Source organism: Lactuca serriola, chromosome 2 (genome assembly GCF_051521515.1).
Source record: "Lactuca serriola cultivar US96UC23 chromosome 2, Lser_US96UC23_V15, whole genome shotgun sequence".
In the NCBI taxonomy this organism is placed as follows: domain Eukaryota; kingdom Viridiplantae; phylum Streptophyta; class Magnoliopsida; order Asterales; family Asteraceae; genus Lactuca; species Lactuca serriola.
The window spans coordinates 182,875,006-182,895,771 of NC_136409.1; the positions used below are offsets into that span (position 1 = coordinate 182,875,006).

At 44.9% G+C, this 20,766-nt stretch overlaps 1 long non-coding RNA gene across 1 annotated transcript in view; it reads right to left on the reverse strand.

The window, feature by feature from the left end:
- Positions 1–10,037: 10,037 nt before the first annotated feature.
- LOC145087664 (uncharacterized) overlaps positions 10,038–20,766 on the reverse strand; it is a 36,570-nt gene continuing 25,841 nt past the window's right edge. The window contains exon 3 of the long non-coding RNA XR_013700849.1: positions 10,038–10,157. This is a non-coding gene — a long non-coding RNA (uncharacterized LOC145087664). The remainder of the gene's footprint in view (positions 10,158–20,766) is intronic.

Here is a 20,766-nt window from a genome sequence, read left to right on the forward strand (position 1 = left end):
CCAGAGTCTCCTGTAGGGAGAGCGGGCATTGTGTGTATAGATCTATATGGGACTGACACTCCCGCACCCTGACTGCTAGCTACAGTCCACGGCCTACCAAGCCAAGGGGTGACAGATTTCACATTTATTCCGACGCTTGCAGGGCGTCAAGTATTCTAGTGTCAATCAGTATGGTTACGAGTATCTCCATGTTTACCTTATAATTCATGGCCTTAAGGTAACGAGAAATAACATTGTATTTCTGAAACAACACTCTTAGGATCACTCTTTGTTTTAGACCTTGCTAGCTATATCTTTCATTTGATATTGTCTGGGGTCTGTGTTTCTTTGTTTTAGACCTTGCTAGCTGTATCTTTCATTTGATACTGTCTGGGGTTTGTGTTTCTTTGTTTTAGACCTTGCTAGCCGTATCGTACATTTGATACCGCTTGGGGTCTGTGTTTCCTTATGTTAGACTGATCCAGGCGTATCATTCATTCGATACTCTCCTGGAGTCTATGATTTCTTTTGCCTTAGTCAACAGTTTTTCCTGCTGAGGTATATGTTATTTTCCCTAATGTTATTACTAGTGATATTATCCTACTTCCTTTAAAATCAAATACCGTATTTTGGTAATGATAGTATTTCAGGGAAAATTACTCTTTAAAACATAACTCTGTCGAGTCTTGGTAGAAGACTGCTTTTATTTAGAAAATATAGGATTTTCTGGAAAGGACTCTAATACACTGTAGACTCTAAACTACTACTTTTTATAAAGTTATTTTGGATAAAAAGCTTACTTACACAAATGACACTAAATGCTTATGAACTCACCAACATTTATAAAAATGCTGATACTCGCTTTCAAAATAACTTGTATTCTCATGTCAACAATAGACAGGTACACCCGGGAGCTTTTGTGAAGCCAGCTTAGATTCGAGCTGCATCTACACTAGTTTATGTATTACTTTGATGTCTCTATGAATTTTAACTTATGTAAAACTATTACTATTAATGCAATGGTTGTTGTACTTTGATTACTATACTGCATATGTTGTGACACTTGACATGACGTCATCCACCCCAGAACATTTCCGCCGTTCCGGTTTTGGGGTGTGACACATGTTGTATCAGTACTCCGCAAGATACAAGACTTTGCTCCAAGATTGAGGTTCCTCGCTAGCGATTGCTCACAAATATCTTTGTAAGCACCTGTTAACTACTTTGGTTTGACCGTCAGATTGCGGGTGGTAAGCGGTGGAGTATTTGAGGCGCATTCCTAACCGCTTAAATATTTCCTTCCAAAAGCTACTGAGAAAGAGCGGCTCACGGTCAGTGATGATACTTTTTGATAGTCCATGTAACCTATAGACTGTTTGTAGAAACACAGAGACGGGTGTTATAGTTGTGAATTTAGTGGGAAGGGCAAGGAAAAGTGAAAACTTCGAGAACCGGTCGACAATGACTAAAATGTTTTACCCCATGATGTTGGAAGGTGGGTAATGAAATCCATAGATATATCGGTCCATACTTGGGAAGGAACGGGAATGAGCTGAAGCACTCCATAGGGTTTGTGAGTGGGGTATTTGGTTTCTTGACAAACTTTGCATTGTCGAATAGAGTTGAACATCATCTTTAAGCTTGGGCCATTGGAATGTAGTGGCGATGCGGCGGATGGTGGCTGCCATGCCGAAGTGTCCCCCTAATGTGGTGGAATGATACTCCTCCAGCAGTTGGTGACGGACAGTAGTGTTATTAGGGATGAACAACCGATTTTGATGGTAAAGGAGCCCATCGCGAAGTTGAAACTGATTGTCGGTATTGTTATCCAAGAGTTTGGTGACTAGAAGTTGTCCCGGAGTGGTCTGATAGAAGGCTCGTAGATCATCTACCCACTTAGTGGTGATAGATGACATGGCAAGAAAGTGAGCAGTCTCGATTCGGCGTAAGGCATTCGCCATTTTGTTCTCTTTTCCTGGTTTGTAAAAGATTTCGAAGTCGTATACGATAAGCTTGGTGGCCCATTTATGTTACTCTGGGGTTTAAAAAACCTATGACAAAAGATGTTTCAAGCTTTTATGGTCAGTAAAAATGCGGAATTTGCGACCGAATAGATATTGTCTCCACTTTTTAACAACTTCGGTAATAGCAAATAGCTCGCGGACATAAGCCGACGTTGCTTGTATTCTCTGGCACATTTTTCGACTGTAAAATGAGATGGGTCGATCATTTTGGGACACCGCTCCAATTGCCACATCGGATGCGTCGGTGGTGACATCAAATAGGATTTCAAAGTTAGGTAGCGTAAGTGTAGCTAATGAGGACATCACCTTCTACAGGTTGTCAAAGGCTTGTTGGGCATTTGTAGACCAACAAAATTGTTGTTGTTTGAGGATATCAGTTAGTAGGGCTGCAATTTGAGAACAGTATCGTACAAACCGTCTACAGTATCCAGCGAGACCGAGAAATCCCCGCAAGGCAGTTAATGTATTGGGTTTGGGCCATTGTTGGATAACGTGGAGCTTGGTGAGATCAGCTGCTACTCCCATGATGGATATAATATGGCCCAAATAGTCTATGTGTGGGACCCCAAAAATACATTTCGAATACTTAGCATAGAACTGGTGATGGGCTAATGTCTCGAGGACATGTTGGAGATGGCTATAATGTAGTTCTCGTGTAGCATTGTAAATGAGAATATCATCAAAAAAGATGAGAACGTATTGGCGTAGCACCGGACGAAAAATATCGTTCATTGTTGCTTGGAATGTCGATGGCGCATTAGACAACCCGAAGGGCATTAAGAGAAATTCGTAATGGCCATCGATGGTACATAATGCAATCTTGTGAGTGTCCTGTGGAGCGATACGAATCTGGTGGTAACTGGCTCGTAAGAAAATCTTGGAAAAAATTGACGCCCAGTGAAGTTTGTCTAATAATTCATCAACAGATGGAATTGGAAACCGGTCTTTGATTGTGATTGTGGAGAGGAGTAGGGATTGTGGCTTGCGGTGATGATGTCGTCGGTCAGCATGTCATAAATTAGTTTCCTTATTACCTTTTTTGATAATGTGGGTAGCGATAAGGCTTTACGTTGACGGAGGATGCGATGGGAACGGTGGGAATATTGTGGTTTTGGGAACGATCAAGTGGCAGGGATTTGGGTTTGTCAAATATGGAGTTGTAAGTCTGCAATAGTTGAGCAATTATGGGGTATGGGTGTGTGGTGTGCGTGGGTTGTCCTGTTGGTTGATCACTTTCAAAGGTAAAATAAATGGCATGTAGAGAGGCCACACCGGTGTTATGTAATATTGTTTGTAAACGGGGCTTAGAAACGGATGAAGAGATGGGCTCACCTTTTAAAGTAATGGATTTAGATGCACGTGAGAAAGTGATTTGAGGTACCGTAAAGTCTACCAGAATAGGGTCCAATGTGCGAAGCCAAGCCATACCTATGATGAGGTCGGAGCCCTCCACCGGCAACACAAAAAAGGAGTCATAAAGGACGTCTTGTTTAATTCGATTTCAAGTTTGGGGCAGATGTCGTCACACTAGATCTCCATTTCCCACCATAACTCAAAATCCTAGAATAGGTTGATGATCCAAATTAAAGAAGGAAACGATCCGCAGTTGAATGATGTTGTGGGTGTTGCCACAGTCAGCCATGAGTGTGACGGGGTGGCCTTGGACCGGTAACACGAAGTGCTTGGGGGGACAATAACCCGAAAAGGTCGCTGTAGAGAGTGAAAAATATTAGGAATCATGTGGAATGTGGGTCTCGTCGACACCGGTGCTCAGATCGGTAGTAGATTCGATTGTGTCATCATCGTCGACAACCATCAGAAATTGAGGTGGGTAACTGGCAAGGGTGTTTTTGGGGTCGGTGGTGGGGGAAGGAGGCCAGCGGTGGTGGGGCGGGTGACAGTGGGAGTGGGTTGTGTATGGTTTGAGGAGGATGGAGGTGAATAGGATCGAGAATACAAGGGACGGTTTCGCACCATGGTCAGCTTATCCTCAACCAGTTTAGCCAACCCATAGGCTTGATTGAGAGATGTGGGTTGAAGAATTGTTAATTCTTTTTGAATGACCGATCACAAACCTAATAGTTACTTATCTTTTCAAATTCGGCTTGGTATGCTAGGACAACGGTAGTTTGGTGAATTTTAAACAGGGTATCCTGATGATTCTCGTAAGTGGAGGGTCCAAAGCTAAGTTCCAAGGCCCGATAGAATTTCGTCCATGTGCCTAGGAGGTTATTGGTTGCCAGATGCATATACCAACAAAGGGCGTCACTGGTGAAGTAGAAAACGACCAAGGGTACTTGTTGGTTTTCTGCAATCGTGTAGTAATCAATGTAATTATTGGCCTAGAATATCCAATCTAAGGGATTGGTACCATCGAAGTTGGGTGAAGTAATTTTGGGTGGGCGGATGTGAAGGGGTGGTGGCGGAAGTGAGGATGGAGGTGGTGGCTGGTTGAGTTGTTGGTTGGTGATGAGGTGGACCATGTTGGCAATGTTAGTGGTAAGGGTGTCCAGCCAAGTTTTGGTGGCAATGGAAAGATGGAGGAGTGCTTGAGTGTGATTCGGTGGGGTGTCATCGATTTATTTTTTGGTTTAGGAGGTATGTAAGAAGCAATATATTTGCGGGGAGGCATAGTGAGAATCGGGGATGAAAGCACCATATGATACTGTAACATCCCAAATTCCAAAAGTATGAGTGAAGGGCTTAAAGTGTAAATTAAGGAAGCTACTCGACAAGTAGGTGTGCTACTCGTCGAGTCGGAGCGGGATTTGATCACGAGTTAAGTGGCCAACTCACCGAGTCGGAAGCTGCACTCGATGAGTTGGTGCTGGAATGAGAAAACCCTAATCTCGAGGGTTGCACCCTATTTAAAGGACTTTATGTCCTTCTCTCGGCCTCCTTATTTCCCTTGAGAACCAGAAGACCCTAAGCTCGTGTGTGTGAGGCCTTTGGAGGGAGATTGAAGCTTTGGAATTTGTCTTTTGTGGAAGAAACTTTAAGATCAAAAAGGGCTTGCATCAAGGGAATGGTGTAGATCCATAATCTACTTCAGTTTGGGCACATCTTGGAGGTAATAAGTTGTTACCTTCACTCTTTTGCATCTAGATCTACTCATGAGAGGGATTTGGGGCCATTTTGGTTATGTTTGAGACCTATTTCGGGTTTGGAGTCTAGATCTGAGGTTGCTACTTCAGATCTAGATTTGTGTTGGTCCAGAATGTCATAAAGCATCAATCAATGAGCTGTTGGTGAAGCCCCTTTGTCTAAAACCCAAGCCCTAGAGTGATTTGGACCTTTAACTCCTTGGTTTCACGTAAAGTTTGCAACCTTACGTAGGGGTTATGCCCTAGAAGAGTGGATCTACAGTTTGGAGCCCCTGCATGGCTCGAAAAGCCTCTGTATGGATAAAGGACTGAAGGGACTCGGCGAGTCGCATGGGTGGACTTAGAGAGTCATATGAAGATGGGCATGGACTCGACGAGTTGGAATAACAACTCGGCGAGTCTGTTGAAGATTGCCTTGGACTCGGCGAGTCTGCTCTTGGACTCGGCGAGTCAGGTCGCAGAACCCCAACCTCTTGTGGTTAAACTTCAGACCAGTGGTTCGGTTGGCGACTCAATGAGTTGGACAGGATGGAATTCAGAGATCGTTGAACTCGACGAGTCTTGGGGCGACTCCGCGAGTTGAGTCGTGTTATGGGAGTTTTCTGAGTATAAGAACTTGACGAGTCGAAGGGTTGAATCGACGAGTAGAGTCAATCAGGAAGATTGACTTTGGCAAGGACTTTGAATTTGACCTGTTTGACCTTCAGGGGTGTTATGTATTTTGGATATTTATGTCATGGTCCATTGATGGCATCAGGTGTTGGAGTTTGGAGCAGTGCTTCGGGCGAGTGCTTTCATGGTTCGGTTCGGCAGTTGCAAGGTGAGTTATCCTCACTATATCAATAGGGTCTAAGGCACCAAGGCCAACCCTTTTAGTTGTTATCATGGTTACATTATGCTACATGTGGTTATGATATGTTTGATCGGTATCCGGATAGACAATATGTTGTCATGCTCTTATGATCCGTTAGGATTGGTATGTTAGTGACCTGGTTAGGTCGGTGTTTTGGTTGTGAGAGATTACTATGATCTATGATCTGTGAGATAGTTATATCTGATATCTGTACGTACTGTTTGATGTGCTTATTGATCTGTTTAGATCGACGTCCTGGTAATTAGGACAATATTATGTTAGTGACCTGGTTTAGGTCGGAATCCTGGTATATAGGATGATGCTATGTTAGTGACTGGTTTGGTCGGTATCCTGGTTAGGATGTTGTTATGCTTTATGATCTGCTGGATCGATTTGTTTGTCTATGGACTGCTATGTGATTACCTGTTATATGTGCACGTGGTTATTTGCTTGATGTTTGGGTTGAGGTGGTCCTGCTTTGTGTTGAAGGCCAACATACCCTACGAGCGGCCCGGATAGATTATAGGCCCGTATGGTGGTCCAGTCATACCGAAGGCTCGGGATAGATCTAGATAGACTGAGGGCCCGGTGTGGGCGGTCCAGTCATACTGTAGACTCAGATAGTGGACCAGGTGGACTAAAGGCCTGTTGAGGGCGGACCGGGTCACACTGCAGACTTGAGAGGCATGGTTGTTCTGTATTGTGATATGATATGATATGATTATGGTTGTATCTGGTTGGTATTTTGGGGGAAACTCACTAAGCTTTCGGGCTTATAGTTTCAGTTTATTGTTTCAGGTACATCAGGAGATCGTGGCAAGGCAAAGGCGTGATCGTACCGCTCCTCATATTTCATGATTTTGTGATTTGGTTCCGGGGATACTCCGATGTTTAAACTATTTTGAAAACAAGTTATATAACTTAATGGTTTTTGAATGAGTTAAAATGTTTTAAATTGGCTTGAATTTTATGGGTGTTACAAGTTGGTATCAGAACCTTGGTTTGAGTGAATTCAAGGAACATTCGCGTGACTCTAGTCTCAAATCAAGGAAAGGTTTTCAAAATGATTTCTAAAATGGTTTTCAAAATAAGTAAAAGAGGATGCGAAGTGTACGATCAGCCGGAGCCATTAAGTAGACCCCAAAATACCATACTGTTATTTGATATTGTGATATGTTAGAACAACATGCTAGTACTAGGCTAGGGATCTTCAGGAATTGCATGATAGAATTGCCTGATTTCATGATGCCTATTAGCCTAGGGTTTTCCTTATATGAGATTGACATCCTTACTGTAGTTGTTTAGTGTATGCATCACGGCTGTGCATAATCAAGATCTTATAGCCTGCGAATGTTTGATTCGACCTTAGGGTAGAATTGGATATTCGAAAGTCTATCGGGTCCAACGTTATGTGTGGCTAGTATACACTAATGTTGCAGGGTTGGTGGAAGTTTCATGGATTCGGTGGGTAGTGAGAGGTCGGGAGGCCAGTTATGAGATGTTTAGCATTTCTCTAAGAGTGAGGATTTAAGCGCTCGCTATATTTATGTATATTGTTAGGGCGTTGTGATGATACTTGAGACAAATATGGGTAGGTATGGAAGGTAGTATGGGCCCGTACTACTAAAAGCACAGGACCCATACGCGTAGCAAGGAAGTCACAACCCCTAGGGTTGGGTTTTGGAGTTGTTTCACTGTCATTATATAGGCTATATGAGATCTTTTGGTGTATTGCCAAAATGGTGGTCACGAGACGTCTTGTGACCGAATCCAGGTTAGGATCGGGAGCTGGCAGCCAGGATAGGCCAACATTGTCAGAGGATCGTGTCAGGGAGATCCTCCAGGAGGAGACAATCGAGATTATTCGGGGATAAATTCCGAAGATGATTGGGTCTTTCAAGACCGCCATGGTTGAGTATTTTGTCGAGCGTCATGCAGACATTGCTGAGATGGTTGTCGTGGCAGCTTTGGCAGCTATAGCAACGGCAAGGGGAGAAGTTGGTCGAGCTTCTTAGTTCTGGGACATATTCTAATGAGCAGAGTGTTGCAGTTATTTGGGATCAGGAATATGATCGGTACTCGTTATATTTCGCGGGTGGAGCAGGAGAGGTTAGCATGCAAGTTATAGATTTAAGGCTCGGGGGTTTGCTCGAGGTCGGGATATGGGTTGTGGGAACTCCGGAAAGGAGTGATGATTATGTTCAGTTGGGGTTTTGCAGATGGAAGTGAAATGGTTAATTGATGAATTGGACCGTCATTTTGTAGGGCAAGGATTGCGCCCTCTCAGTTTCTAAGCTCGAAGGAGTGAGCAGGCTTGTGACCCCAGGATCAGGTGTATTCCAGCTCAGGTCAGTTGGTTATAGCAATAGGCAACATTATTTCAGCGCCGGTGAGCTCAGGATGGTCGGCATGGCATAAGTGTTTGTGAGGTTCGATTTTCCTTGGATATCTTGTATCGGATGGAAAGGATTGATTGTGCGATCTATTGCACTTTTGGGACCGTAGACTATGTTTTGGGAGTGGTTTGTAGCCCGGTTTAGGGCAGAGTTTGTTTCAGCTGCTGCCGTTCAGTTGTGGGCGTTTGAGCTGGTGAGTGAGTCAGGGTGTGAACCCTGAAGAGAATGATTTCTAAAGCCTGAAATCGGGAAGCTTGTTTGGAACACCTTTGGAAAAGGGGTTTTATGTGGGAGGCCTGTGGATGGGGTCCCACAAAAGGTTTATTCATCATTGTCAGGATTCAGTGGTTAGCAACCGTTAGTGATTGACAGAATAAAAGCGCCAAGATAAGTAACTCATTACCGAGGTATTAGTTGGAGCATCTATATGGTGGTCTTCAAGACGTGAGTGTGGAGTCATTTACGCGTTAGTGGCTGTCAGTTTCACTGGGATTCAGGAAGTGATCATTTGGTTCTTAGAAGTGTGTGATGAGTCGGGTCTAGCTAGCAATGGAACACTAGTGAGAAAGAGTTAGTTGTCATCAGATAAATCGTTGGGAAGTGAGGATTATTGAGAAACCTCCAATTTTCATGTATTATGAAGGCTTTGTTGAATCGAAGTGGGGGAGTGTTACCCCGAGATGCTGAAGTGGGAAAGGTTTTGAAACGGGGATAAGTTTCACAACCCAACAGGGAGAACGGAGGCCCTATTGGCTGCTTAGTTTGAGGGTTGTGTTGTTTGGGGGTTCGGCAAAACTCCCCAGCATAAGAGCACGTCTTCTGGATGCTTGATAGCAGAAGTTGGGGAACCAGGTTGGGGTCCTAGTCAAGAATCGAGTTCAGTTCGAGTTTTAGGTCGAGGGTGTGCTCGATTCTGAGGGTTTTGGATTGATAGATTGAGGGTTTTGTTAGATGCCAGGGCTCAGCAATGCATTCAGCACAAGAGTGCAGGTTATTTAGCGTGTATGGTAGACACGCGAGCTAGGGAACAGACCTCGGATTTCCGAGAAGATGGACGATCGAATGAAGGCCTGGTAGGGCGGTCCAGACATGCTGAAGACTCTGCTAGAGTAGGCTGAGGACTCTGGTGTATCTTGGTTGATCGGAAGATTTTTATTAGTGGTCCGACGGAGTTCAAAGGATTTTGGTGATCTCATCAGTTCGGAGTGTCTCCGAGGTTTCATCTTCTTGGATTGGGTAATACTCTAGTTGGGGACAGAGAGTGGATCCAAATGGGCGTTTTAATTAAAATGTTGGATCCAACAGTGTTTTAGCCGAGAATGTGGTCATAGACACGTGGGGCAGGGAACATACCATGGTTTTCAGAGAAAGTGATTGATTGTTGTGAGGCCTAGGGTTAGGTCGGAATGTGAGTATATGGGATGGAGATGGAGTTCGGAACCCCAAGAGGGCGAGAACAGTATGCATGGGAGAGATTCCTAGAAAGAATGGTTCAGGGTGATGTACGGAAATTTTGAGCGGTCCGGATAGACTGAAGGTCGGTGGGCGTACCAGTCAGGCTGAATGTAACGTCCTAAAATTCAAGCCCGAAAATTTTATTTTTGAATTAATATGTTTAATCAACATTTTACCAAAACATTGTCGATAAAACAACATCTTACAAAATCATAATGTTGTGTCTCAAACCATGACATCAAAAGTAATGAAAATCATAGTACAATCCCAGAAACTCGATGCAGAAACCATGTGTGTGTGATGCGCTGCTACACCGCCGGCTCCTTCCCCTTCGACGAAGAGGCACCTGAAACCAAAACTAAAACTGTAAGCACAAAGCATAGTGAGTTCCCCCATCATACCACATACCATACAATATCATCAGTATCTTTCAACCGATAACCTTCATCGGTATCTTTCAACCAGTAACCATCATCGGTATCTTTCAACCGGTAACTGCCATCGGTATCTTTCAACCGATAAATGGGGCCTATTTCACCCCCTACCACTATCATGCAACACATATATAATCATATAGTCAGGCATATTCGGGTACTAACCTACCATTTGGTCCTAAGGACCACTGTCAGGGAAACTAATCCCTACTATACACATAACATATCATACAGATAAATCTCATGACCAAAAGATAAATCTCATGACCAAAACACATAACCAGACCAAGACGATTATCTTCTAAAATACCCCTTTTTGGTGGGCCGACATTGTGGCCTTAGACCCACCCCTACTGGAAGGTAACTCACCTCAATGACGTGCAGTGTTTGAATTATCCTCGGCGCATAAGTCGACTCCCTTCGAATCCTCGATTCCTACACGACAACCTTCAAGTCAACACACAACACGTGCAACCCTAAACAGGGTTAGTCCAAGTCCAGTCAAAGTCAACTTCTAGTTGACCCGACTCGCCGAGTTGGGCTGTCAACTCGTCGAGTCCTTAACCCTTTACTCGTCCTTATCCATATCTCGACTCGTCGAGTTTGCCATTGACTCGACGAGTTCCTCTCTTGTATTAACATCGAATGAAACTCACCCGACTCGTCGAGTTGTATGAACACTCATCGAGTCCAACTTCATCTGATGAACAAGTCTTGTCCTCGACTCGCCGAGTTGCAAGAACAACTCGTCGAGTTCATCTTCAAACTTAAGAAGATTGCCTTGGACTCCCCGAGTCTGTTCTAGCACTCGTTGAGTCCCATGAACTCCAGGTCTAAAATTACGTCCAATGCGTTGGGTCACTCTTTCTGTCCGGTTACAACCCTTCTAACACTCAACTGAGTTCTTTTGATCTTCAATAGATATGGGACTCAAAACCTTGGACTCGTCGAGTCCCAGGAACGGACTCGCCGAGTCGGTCACGTCCACACTCTAAATCCTCGATTTATGATGTACAACCTTTGATCAAAAGATAGATCCAAGCTTCTACAATCGATCTAGCACGTAAAGTTACAAACTTTACGTGCTTGCATGGGACTTTGAGCTCAAAAGGACATAAAACAAGTTCTTATGATGCATGGGACCTTTCATGGGTGCAAAAGCAGTTCCCAACTACCTTGTGACTCCCTCAATGACGTGATTCAGAAGCTCTAACCCCCAACCATGTTTGCAATCATGGTTGGCCATAAAAAATGGCTTATAAAAGCCCTAAATCTTCCCAAAAAGGGATCTAACAAAAGAAAGAGCAAGGTTACAGCTTTTTACCTTCAATGAACTGTAGAAGGTGCACAAACTCGGGTTCCCTTGGTCTTTACTTGCTTCCTCAAGCTTTTCTCCTTCCTTCCTAAGACCACAAGCACCAAAATCCACCAATAAGGCTTAGATTGCTTCAATAACGGCTAGGGTTTCAATGAGAGGTGTTCTGGGAGCATAAGGGACGTTATGGCTGTCATAACATTGTTTAAATAGGGTGTGAACCCTCGGATTAGGGTTTTTGTCCAAACCAGGTCTACTCGTCGAGTCCGGGACTCGACTCGTCATGTCCATCACTTAAATCTCGCGTCTCGTCCCGCTTCTATTCAGCGAGTTGGTTCTTCAACTCGCCGAGTTCAAGGCCAAAACTGCAAAATACTCAGAAAGAAATACGTACCAAGACCCAGGTGCTACAAATCTCCCCCACTTATTTTAGACTTTGTCCTCGAAGTCTGTTACTCGTTCCTGAAACAACTCTGGGTAATGCTCCATCATCTCGTCCACCGGCTCCCAATTCCATTTCGAGCCCTTTTGGTGTTGCCATTGCACCTTCACGAGCTCCACCCTCTTGTTCCTCAAATCCTTTAACTTCCGGTCGAGGATTGCCACAGGCCGCTCGATGTAATTCAGATTGTCATCAACCTGAATATCCTCCAAGGGCACTACTGCTGAGTCATCCACCAGGCACTTTTGCAACTGAGAAACATGGAAAATGTTGTGTATCTGACTGAGTTCGGCTGGTAAATCCAGCCTATACGCCACCTTGGCCACCCGGGCTATAACCCTGAATGATCCAGTATACCTGGGGACCAATTTGCCCTGTTTCCTGAATCGGATAACGCCCTTCCATGGCGACACCTTCAGGAGAGCCATATCCCCGACCTGAAACTCCAGGTCTGATCGGCGCTTATCGGTACAGCATTTCAGCCGACTCTGACCAGTCTAAAGCCTGCTCCTGACCTGCTGAATCCTTTCTGTCGTCTTGAGCACTACATCGGTGTTCCCCATGACCCTTTGGCCGACCTCGCCCCAACATATTGGGGTCCTGCACTTCCTCCCGTATAACACCTCAAAGGGAGGACGGTCGATACTCGCGTGATAGTTGTTGTTGTAGGAGAACTCAGCCAACGGAAGGTAAGTATCCCAACTACCTCCAAAATCTAACACACATGCCCATAGCATATCCTCCAGAGTCTGGATGGTCCGCTCGCTCTGGTTATTTGTCTGCGGGTGAAAGGCGGTGTTGAAATGTAGACGAGTGTCCAACTCGTCGTGGAATTTCTTCCAAAACCCGGAAGTGAACCGAACATCGCTGGCCAAAATCACCGACACTGGCACCCCGTGTCGCGCCACCACCTCCCTGATATAGATGTCGGCCAACTTTTCGACCGAAATACTCTCTTGAATCAGAATATAGTGGGCACTCTTAGTCAACCAATCGACGATGACCCAAATCGAATCCACTCCCCGCACGGTCCTGGGAAGTTTTGTGATAAAATCCATCGTAATGTCTCCCCATTTCCATAGCGGGATATCCAACGACCGCATCTTGCCGTGAGGTCTCTGATGCTCGGCCTTGACCTTCCTGCAAGTTAAGCACCGCTCCACGTACCATGCCACATCCCGCTTCATACAGGACCACCAATAGTCCAGACAAAGATCCCTATACATCTTTGTCGCCCCGGGATGAATGGAGAATCGGGATTTGTGTGCCTCCTCTCTCAGAACCTGGCGCACACCCCCGTGGTACGGCACCTACACCCTACGGTGTAGTGTAAGTAGTCCTTAGCTATCATAGTCGAAGGAGGAAACCTGCCCCACTATCCGTTCGCTCTTCCGATGTTCCTCCTTCATGGCCTCCTACTGGGCCTTTCGAATCCACTCCAAAAGCAGAGTCACCACTGTCATCCTCAGACAGATATCCCTGATCGGCGCTGCCTTGCGACTGAGTGCGTCAGCCACCACATTGGCCTTCCCCGGATGGTAAATGATCTCGCAATCGTAATCCTTCACCACATCCAACCACCGACGTTGCCTCATTTTTAGATTCGGTTGGTCCATGAGGTACCTCAAACTCTTGTGGTCCGTGAAGATGGTACACCGGACCCCATAAAGGTAATGTCGCCAAATCTTGAGGGCAAATACAACAACCCCCAGCTCCAAATCATGTGTCGGGTAATTCGCCTCGTGAGGCTTCAACTGCCTCGAAGCGTAAGCGGTGACGTGCCCTCTTTGCATCAATACTGCACCCAAACCCGAGATGGACGCATCGCAGTATACAACGAAATCCTCCATGCCCTCTCGCAGGGCTAAGAACGGTGCTTCGCACAATCTCTGCTTCAATGTCTCAAATGCAGCCTGCTGCTCAGGCCCCCAACGGAAGACCACGACTTTCCTTGTTAGCCTAGTCAGAGGCATGGCTATCTTGGAGAAATCCTGAATGAATCTCCGATAGTAACCAGCCAGTCCCAGGAAGCTCCGAATCTCGGATGGAGACCTCGGGACCTCCCACCTCATCATGACCTCTACCTTGGCCGGATCTACCGAAATCTCGTTCTGGTTGACAAGGTGCCCAAGAAACTGCACCTCGCGCAACCAGAACTCACACTTGGAGAACTTAGCATATAAGCTCTCCCTCCTCAAAGTACTCAAAACCTACCGTAAGTGCTCCTCATGCTGCTCTCGCGTCTTGGAATAGACCAATATGTCATCGATGAAAACTATCACAAACCGATCCAGCATCGGTCTGCATACACGGTTCATGAGATCCATGAACGCGATAGGAGCATTGGTGAGCTTGAAAGGCATCACCACAAACTTATAGTGACCATAACGTGTCCGAAAGGCAGTCTTCAGCACATCCTCTTCTCTGACCCTCATCTGGTGGTACCCTGAACGCAGATCAATCTTGGAGAACCAAGATGCTCCTTGTAGCTGGTCAAAGAGATCATCGATCCGTGGGAGTGGGTAACGGTTCTTCACCGTCACCTTATTCAGCTCCCGATAATCTATACACATCCGATCCGACCCGTCCTTCTTCTTCACAAACAAAATCGGGGCTCCCCAGGGTGAACTGCTCAGTCTAATGAACCCCTTGTCTAACAGCTCCTGCATCTCAGGAGGAGCCAACCAATACGGTGCCTTCACTATCGGAGCCGCACCATGGACTAGGTCGATCCTGAACTCCACCTGTCTCTCCGGAGGTATCCCAGGCAACTCCTTGGGGAATACGTCCGCAAAGACGGGCACATTGTCCATCGTCGCCTTTCCCGCCTCCCGGGTATCCATAAGATAGGCGACATAACTTGCGCAACCCTGCTGGAGGTAGCGCCTAGCCCTCGTTGCCGAACATAAGGCTGGTCCTCGTTGTGGCCTTTCGCCCTGAACCACCAGCTCTCCCCCACTAGGGGTCCTGATCCGCACTGACTGCTGCACACAGTCGATCACTGCCCCATTGGGGCTCAGCCAATCCATACAAATAATAACCTTGTTGCTCCGCAAAGGTATGGGAACCAAGTCCACCAGGTAACGTTCCTCGAACAGCCGCAAAACACAATCCCGGTAGACCTCTGATGCTTGCACAGACCGGTCGTCCGGAATCTTGACCTCTAGAGGGCAATCCAACATGCCCGAAGACTCAGGAACTTCTTGCTAAGCGCAAGAGAGACAAATGATCGGGTGACACCCGAATCAAACAACACCTGAACTGGGATACCGTTCACATGGAACGATCCTAAGCAAGGCACATAATATTTCAGAATCACAGTGACATAACATAAAGCATAAATAAGAAATCATACCCGTCACCACATCGGGTGTCGCGCGTGCCTCCTCGGCTTTCAGCTGAAATGCTCGGCTCCGAACCACTGGAGCCTCCGACTTGACCTTCCGACCATCCACAACCCGTGCTGACGCTGGAGTTGGCGTTACTGTCGGCGCCGCTGCTGCTGTTAATCTAGGGCAACTGGCCTTTTTATGGCCCCTTTGATTGTAATGAAAGCAAATCAGGTCTGATGTTTGAATCGCAGGAGTAGGGGTAGTACAATCTCTGCCAAAATGCCCAACCTTGCCACACTTATAGCAGCCAGATCCCGACCTAGTGCGACAAACCCCCTCATGTGACCGACCGCATTTCCCACAACGGTCCCGTCCTGACTGGCCTACCATCGGATCCCTTGGGCTTCTTCCCCGAAGCCCCCGTCGTCTGCCCCTCCTCTGCCTTCCTCTTCTGGATGTGCTCTAGATCAACCTCCCTCTCCCTAGCCCTGGCAATCACAGAATCCAAGGTAGGGCAAGCTGAAAAAATGACATGCTCCCGGATGTCAGCTCGTAGCATGTCATGATAGCGGGTCCTTTTCATGTCCTCATCACCCGCATACTGGGGCACTAACAAAGCCCTCTCCCGGAACTTCGCGGTGATCTCCGCCATAGTCTCTGTAGTCTGTCTCATATCCAAGAACTCACTGGCCAGCTGTTGAAGCTCCACAGCTGGTGCGAACTCGACCCTGAATCAGGCCACAAAATCCGACCACGTCATAGCCTCAATGGTTGGGGCTCCCAACGTATGACCAATCAACTCCCACCAATCTCTGGCTCGGTCCCTCAAACATCCTGCAGCAAAACGGACCTTCGACCCTTCCAAGCAGAAGCTAGTCAGTTGCGCAGACTCGATGTCTGCGATCCATCTCCTAGTGGCAATGGGGTCCTTCACCCCATGGAAATCCGACACACTACTCCCTTTGAAGTCCTTAAAGGACAGTATGCGCGTGCTCGTCTGGCCAGACACCAGATCACTCCTGAACGATCGGAGGCGATCCTCCATCAGCTCAATGATCCCCTCCTTGATCGACTCGAAAATAACCGGTGTCGCATCAAGGATACCTCTCGTGATCTCGGACGCGATGAACTCGCGTAATCCATCATCCACATGCTCGGATTCTGCGCCCGATCCCGATCCTAACCCGAATCCTGAACCTCCTACTTCATGTCGCGTGACCACCATTCTGAAAATAAACATACTATTTTCAGGGTCACATACACTTTCCAAGTTTCCTGGTTCCATCTAGGCCCTCCTTGCCTCAAGTACGGATCCTCTGCTTTCAGTAGTACGGGCCCATACTACGTCCCTAAACACTTATCATAAGGGACCTAGCCTAAGGATCATCGTCGGGACGGACACTACTGCCAAGGGGATTCCTTAACAATAAATGTCCTAAAGGCAACCATGTGGGGGATGGAGTACACCGGTGAACACATCGTTCACAAACACCTACAGGTTGCGAGCCTGCTAGTGTTCCACTGGACTGTCTAGAAGAGTCTGTGGTCGTCATCCATACTTCGCTAGATGACAGAATCAACAACATCAACATCGAGGCCTCTCATCATTTTATCACACATCACCTATTACATCTACCCATGTTTTACCCCAACATTTTTGTAGATATAAAATACATATACAGTTCAAATCATTGAAAACATGTATAACAATGTTCATCCAGCATAGATAGCAAGTATTCAGATAATATGCACACGTAGCATGTAATTTATGTAAAATACTTCATATCTATGTGTAAGCTGAAAGTAACTATGCACTCACTTGAAAGGTGGTGACTCAGCACTTGGACAACGCTTCGATACTCTCAAAACGATTTTCCTTCGATAAAACCTAGTATCGATACCACTAGGGTTTAGTCTAACGATAACCGCGACAAATAAATTGTCTGACTATTATTATTATTATTATATAAGCGTTAATAACACTCAATATAACTCATAATAATAGCCCAAATAATTATTTTAAGGACCTAATAACATTCCTATAATTATTTGAAAGCTATATAAAAAATTGCGTAAGCGTAGCACACTTACAGCGAATTTTATCGAAAACCGGAACTTAATTGGAGCAGCGTTACAAAACAGAAAAACTCCTTTTTCTCGGGACTCCGGGACCATCGGGGCTTCCTTAGGGTGCTAGGGGGTTTTTCCTAGGGTTTAGGGGGTTAAAATGGGCTAGAGAGAGAAAGTAATTTAGAGAGAGAAAGGAAATGTTGTGAAAAACTCGGAAACCTTCGCAGCCTTTTATAGGCGCTCAGCAGTTCGGACTACGCTGCGCGTTCAGCAGCTACGTTGGGCGTAGTTCGGATGGGGTTGCCAGCTCGCACCAGCTGGCTCGCACTTCGGAAGAGGATAAGGACCGAGGGTACGCTGGGCGTACCGAACTCTGACACGGGGCGTAAAGCGAAGCGAGGCGACGTGGCGTGATCCGAAGGGCGCTCTGTGATCGGCGATGGACGGCTGCGATGAGGCCACGTCATCTACCTCGCATCAGATTTCGCAATTTCGAGTTACAACTTCAAAAATTCGTAACTTTCGCGTACGACCTCCGTTTTCGACGTTCTTTATATCCACGCGAAGGTGGGAACGTACTCTACAACTTTTGTTTAGACTCCGTCGGCTAATTTTGACTCGATTTTAAATTTTATATTATTAACGGGCCGGGACAGGATTGGTCCGTTAAATCCTCATAACTCCTTCATCCGACATTCGTTTTCGCCCATCTTTTTCTCGTTACGCTACTCTTAACGAGATCTTCGATTCTCGTTTAGGTCGTGTCGGCTAAAAACCGCTCAATCTAATATTTGAATTTCGGGTTGTACACTGCTAATCCGAAACTTCGAAAAATCATAACTTCTTCATACGAAGTCAGATTTGGGCGTTCTTTTTATCGATGTTATTAGTTTAACATATTCTACGACTTTCATTTAGATCGCTAAGGCTAAATCTCGCTCTATCGTAAATTCACTATTCACGCTTCCCGGTACCGTGCCGGTTCTGTCGGGAAACTTCGACCGGTCATAACTTCTTCGTTATAACTCGTATTTCGGCGTTCCTTATATCCCCGGAATCCTTGCTTCGACCACTACAACTTAATATAAGGATATCAGGATTTTCTCACACTTTGATTTTGACGCTTATTTTTATTCTTTATTAATTATACATTTATAATTAAATAATAAACACATAAACACACATAATTCACATAGTACTCAAATATTTCATCTTTATTACTTCAAAAAGAGTTACAATAGTTGACCTAGACTATTACATTGACAAAAATGCTTAGTCCTGAAACCCGGACGTTACAAAACGTAGCGTCATGTGTGATTTTATAAGTAAAAGTTACATGTTAGAGGTCAGAAATCGCATCGACCAAGTCCTCGCACAATGGTCGTTGTGCCGCAATCGAATGCCTGGTCCTGGAGGGCTGAATGCGCTATATGGGTTAGTTAGATCCCTTTCTAACACCAATTGGTTTTAGATTAACTGGTAACGATGATGTACAACAAGTGGTATTAGAGCAATTGGCGAGGGTTTGATTCTCTCAGGGAGCAATTTATGAGTGGGGGTTGTTCGGGGTCAGAAATGACATCAACCAAGTCCTCGCACGATGGTCGTTGTTCTGTAATCAAATGCCTAGTCCTGGAGGTCTGAATGCACTATATGGGTTAGGTTTCACCCTTTCTAACACCAATTGGTTTTAGATCAATCAGTAACACTAATGTCCAACATTACAGTTATATAGTCAAAGTTTATTTGTTCCTTTTGCCTTAACAGGAAAAAACGATATCTTTTGGACCCTCAATGATTTGATGTTGACATTATAGTGTTGGGCCCAACCAGGACTAAATTGATGTGTTCAATTAGTAGCCTGATGACGTCATCACAAATCGGGAAATCGGGAAACATAATCTTGAACAATGAGATTTCTTTTTATCCATGTCTCATGTCCATGCGATATCATGAAGAACTAATGAATAGTTTATCACTTATCTCACGGCCAATGTCTAATTTGAATCAGAGTTGGTAATGGATTTGGAAAGCGTATTTTTCTATTTGGTTCAAGGTTGTACTTGCAATTGTAGTTATAGACTTATCCAAGTGGGAGACAGTTGGATTAAGGTGTCTAAGCTTATAACTAAATTAGTATATACATGTAATTAAAAGCAAAGTCCTTTTTGAGTTGTCCTCATAACTAGAACTTTGTTAGAACAACATTTGAAGAGATAGGATAAATTTATTATTTTATTATATGACTAATAAATGATTTGTTAATATATTATATGATTAGTACATTGATTAGAAATTGTAATAATTAATCATAATTAATTTTAGGATTAATTAAATATAATTAAAGGTGCGAGGGTCAAGATGCAATTATTTTAAAGCTTAAAAAGGGAAATGTTCCAGAACACTAACACCCTTGTAACACCCGTTTCTCAAAGAAGGTCGACCAAGACTTAAGGAATCAAAATAAGGTTTTGAGAAAACCCTCAGCCACAACGTGGGGCATGGATGCCCACGACGTCGCGTGGAATTTAATGAAAGTGTGTTTTAGAGGGCCACCACAACGTGGCAGCTGTAGCAGCCCGAGTGTAACACGTTGTATCGAATTGATTCATAATTCGGGGTCGTGACCCGAAGACCAGTTAGCAGAAGCATTAGGGCCTTTGGGAAGAGACTTAGTCCTCTTTGAGTGTGGATCATGTAGATTAGATAATCAGGGACTTCGCTTTGTGCTTTGGAGTCCAAGGGTATATCGGTAAAGTAGCAGTTCGGGCCTTTTATGAATTTTGGATTTTAGTTTGGAAAGTTTTTTGGCAATGGGGAGTTAATAGAAATGTAAAGCTTCCCATAATCTTTTTGTGGTTATAAGGTGTTGGATTAGGTGTCTAAGCTCATAACTATAATTGGTAGGTACTTGATTTGATAGTAGCATGGTCCTTTTGGGTTGCCTTCACACTCGCAACTAGAGAGGATGACTATTGGAGAGAGAGAGAGACTGATTTTATTATTTAGAATAATAAGTTGGTGCAAAAATATGATTTATTAATATATTATAAGAATAATATATTAATTAGAAATCATATTGTTAATAAGTATTTAATCATAAATTAATTTGCAATTAATTTTGTGATTAAAGGAACAGACTGAAAGTGCAGGTTGTTTTATAAATATTTGATAGTTGAGGTTTTGGGCCATTGGATCACCCTTATCAGGGAGGGCAGAAAATACCTAGAAGGTTCTAGAGATTTTCGTCCAAGCCCTAAGGAAGGGGTCCATGGACTTGTTTAGTCCCTAAGATACGGAATTAGGGTTTCCAACTTAAAACCCTAACTAGCCTCAAGTATAAATAGAGTCCCTTGGCTTTT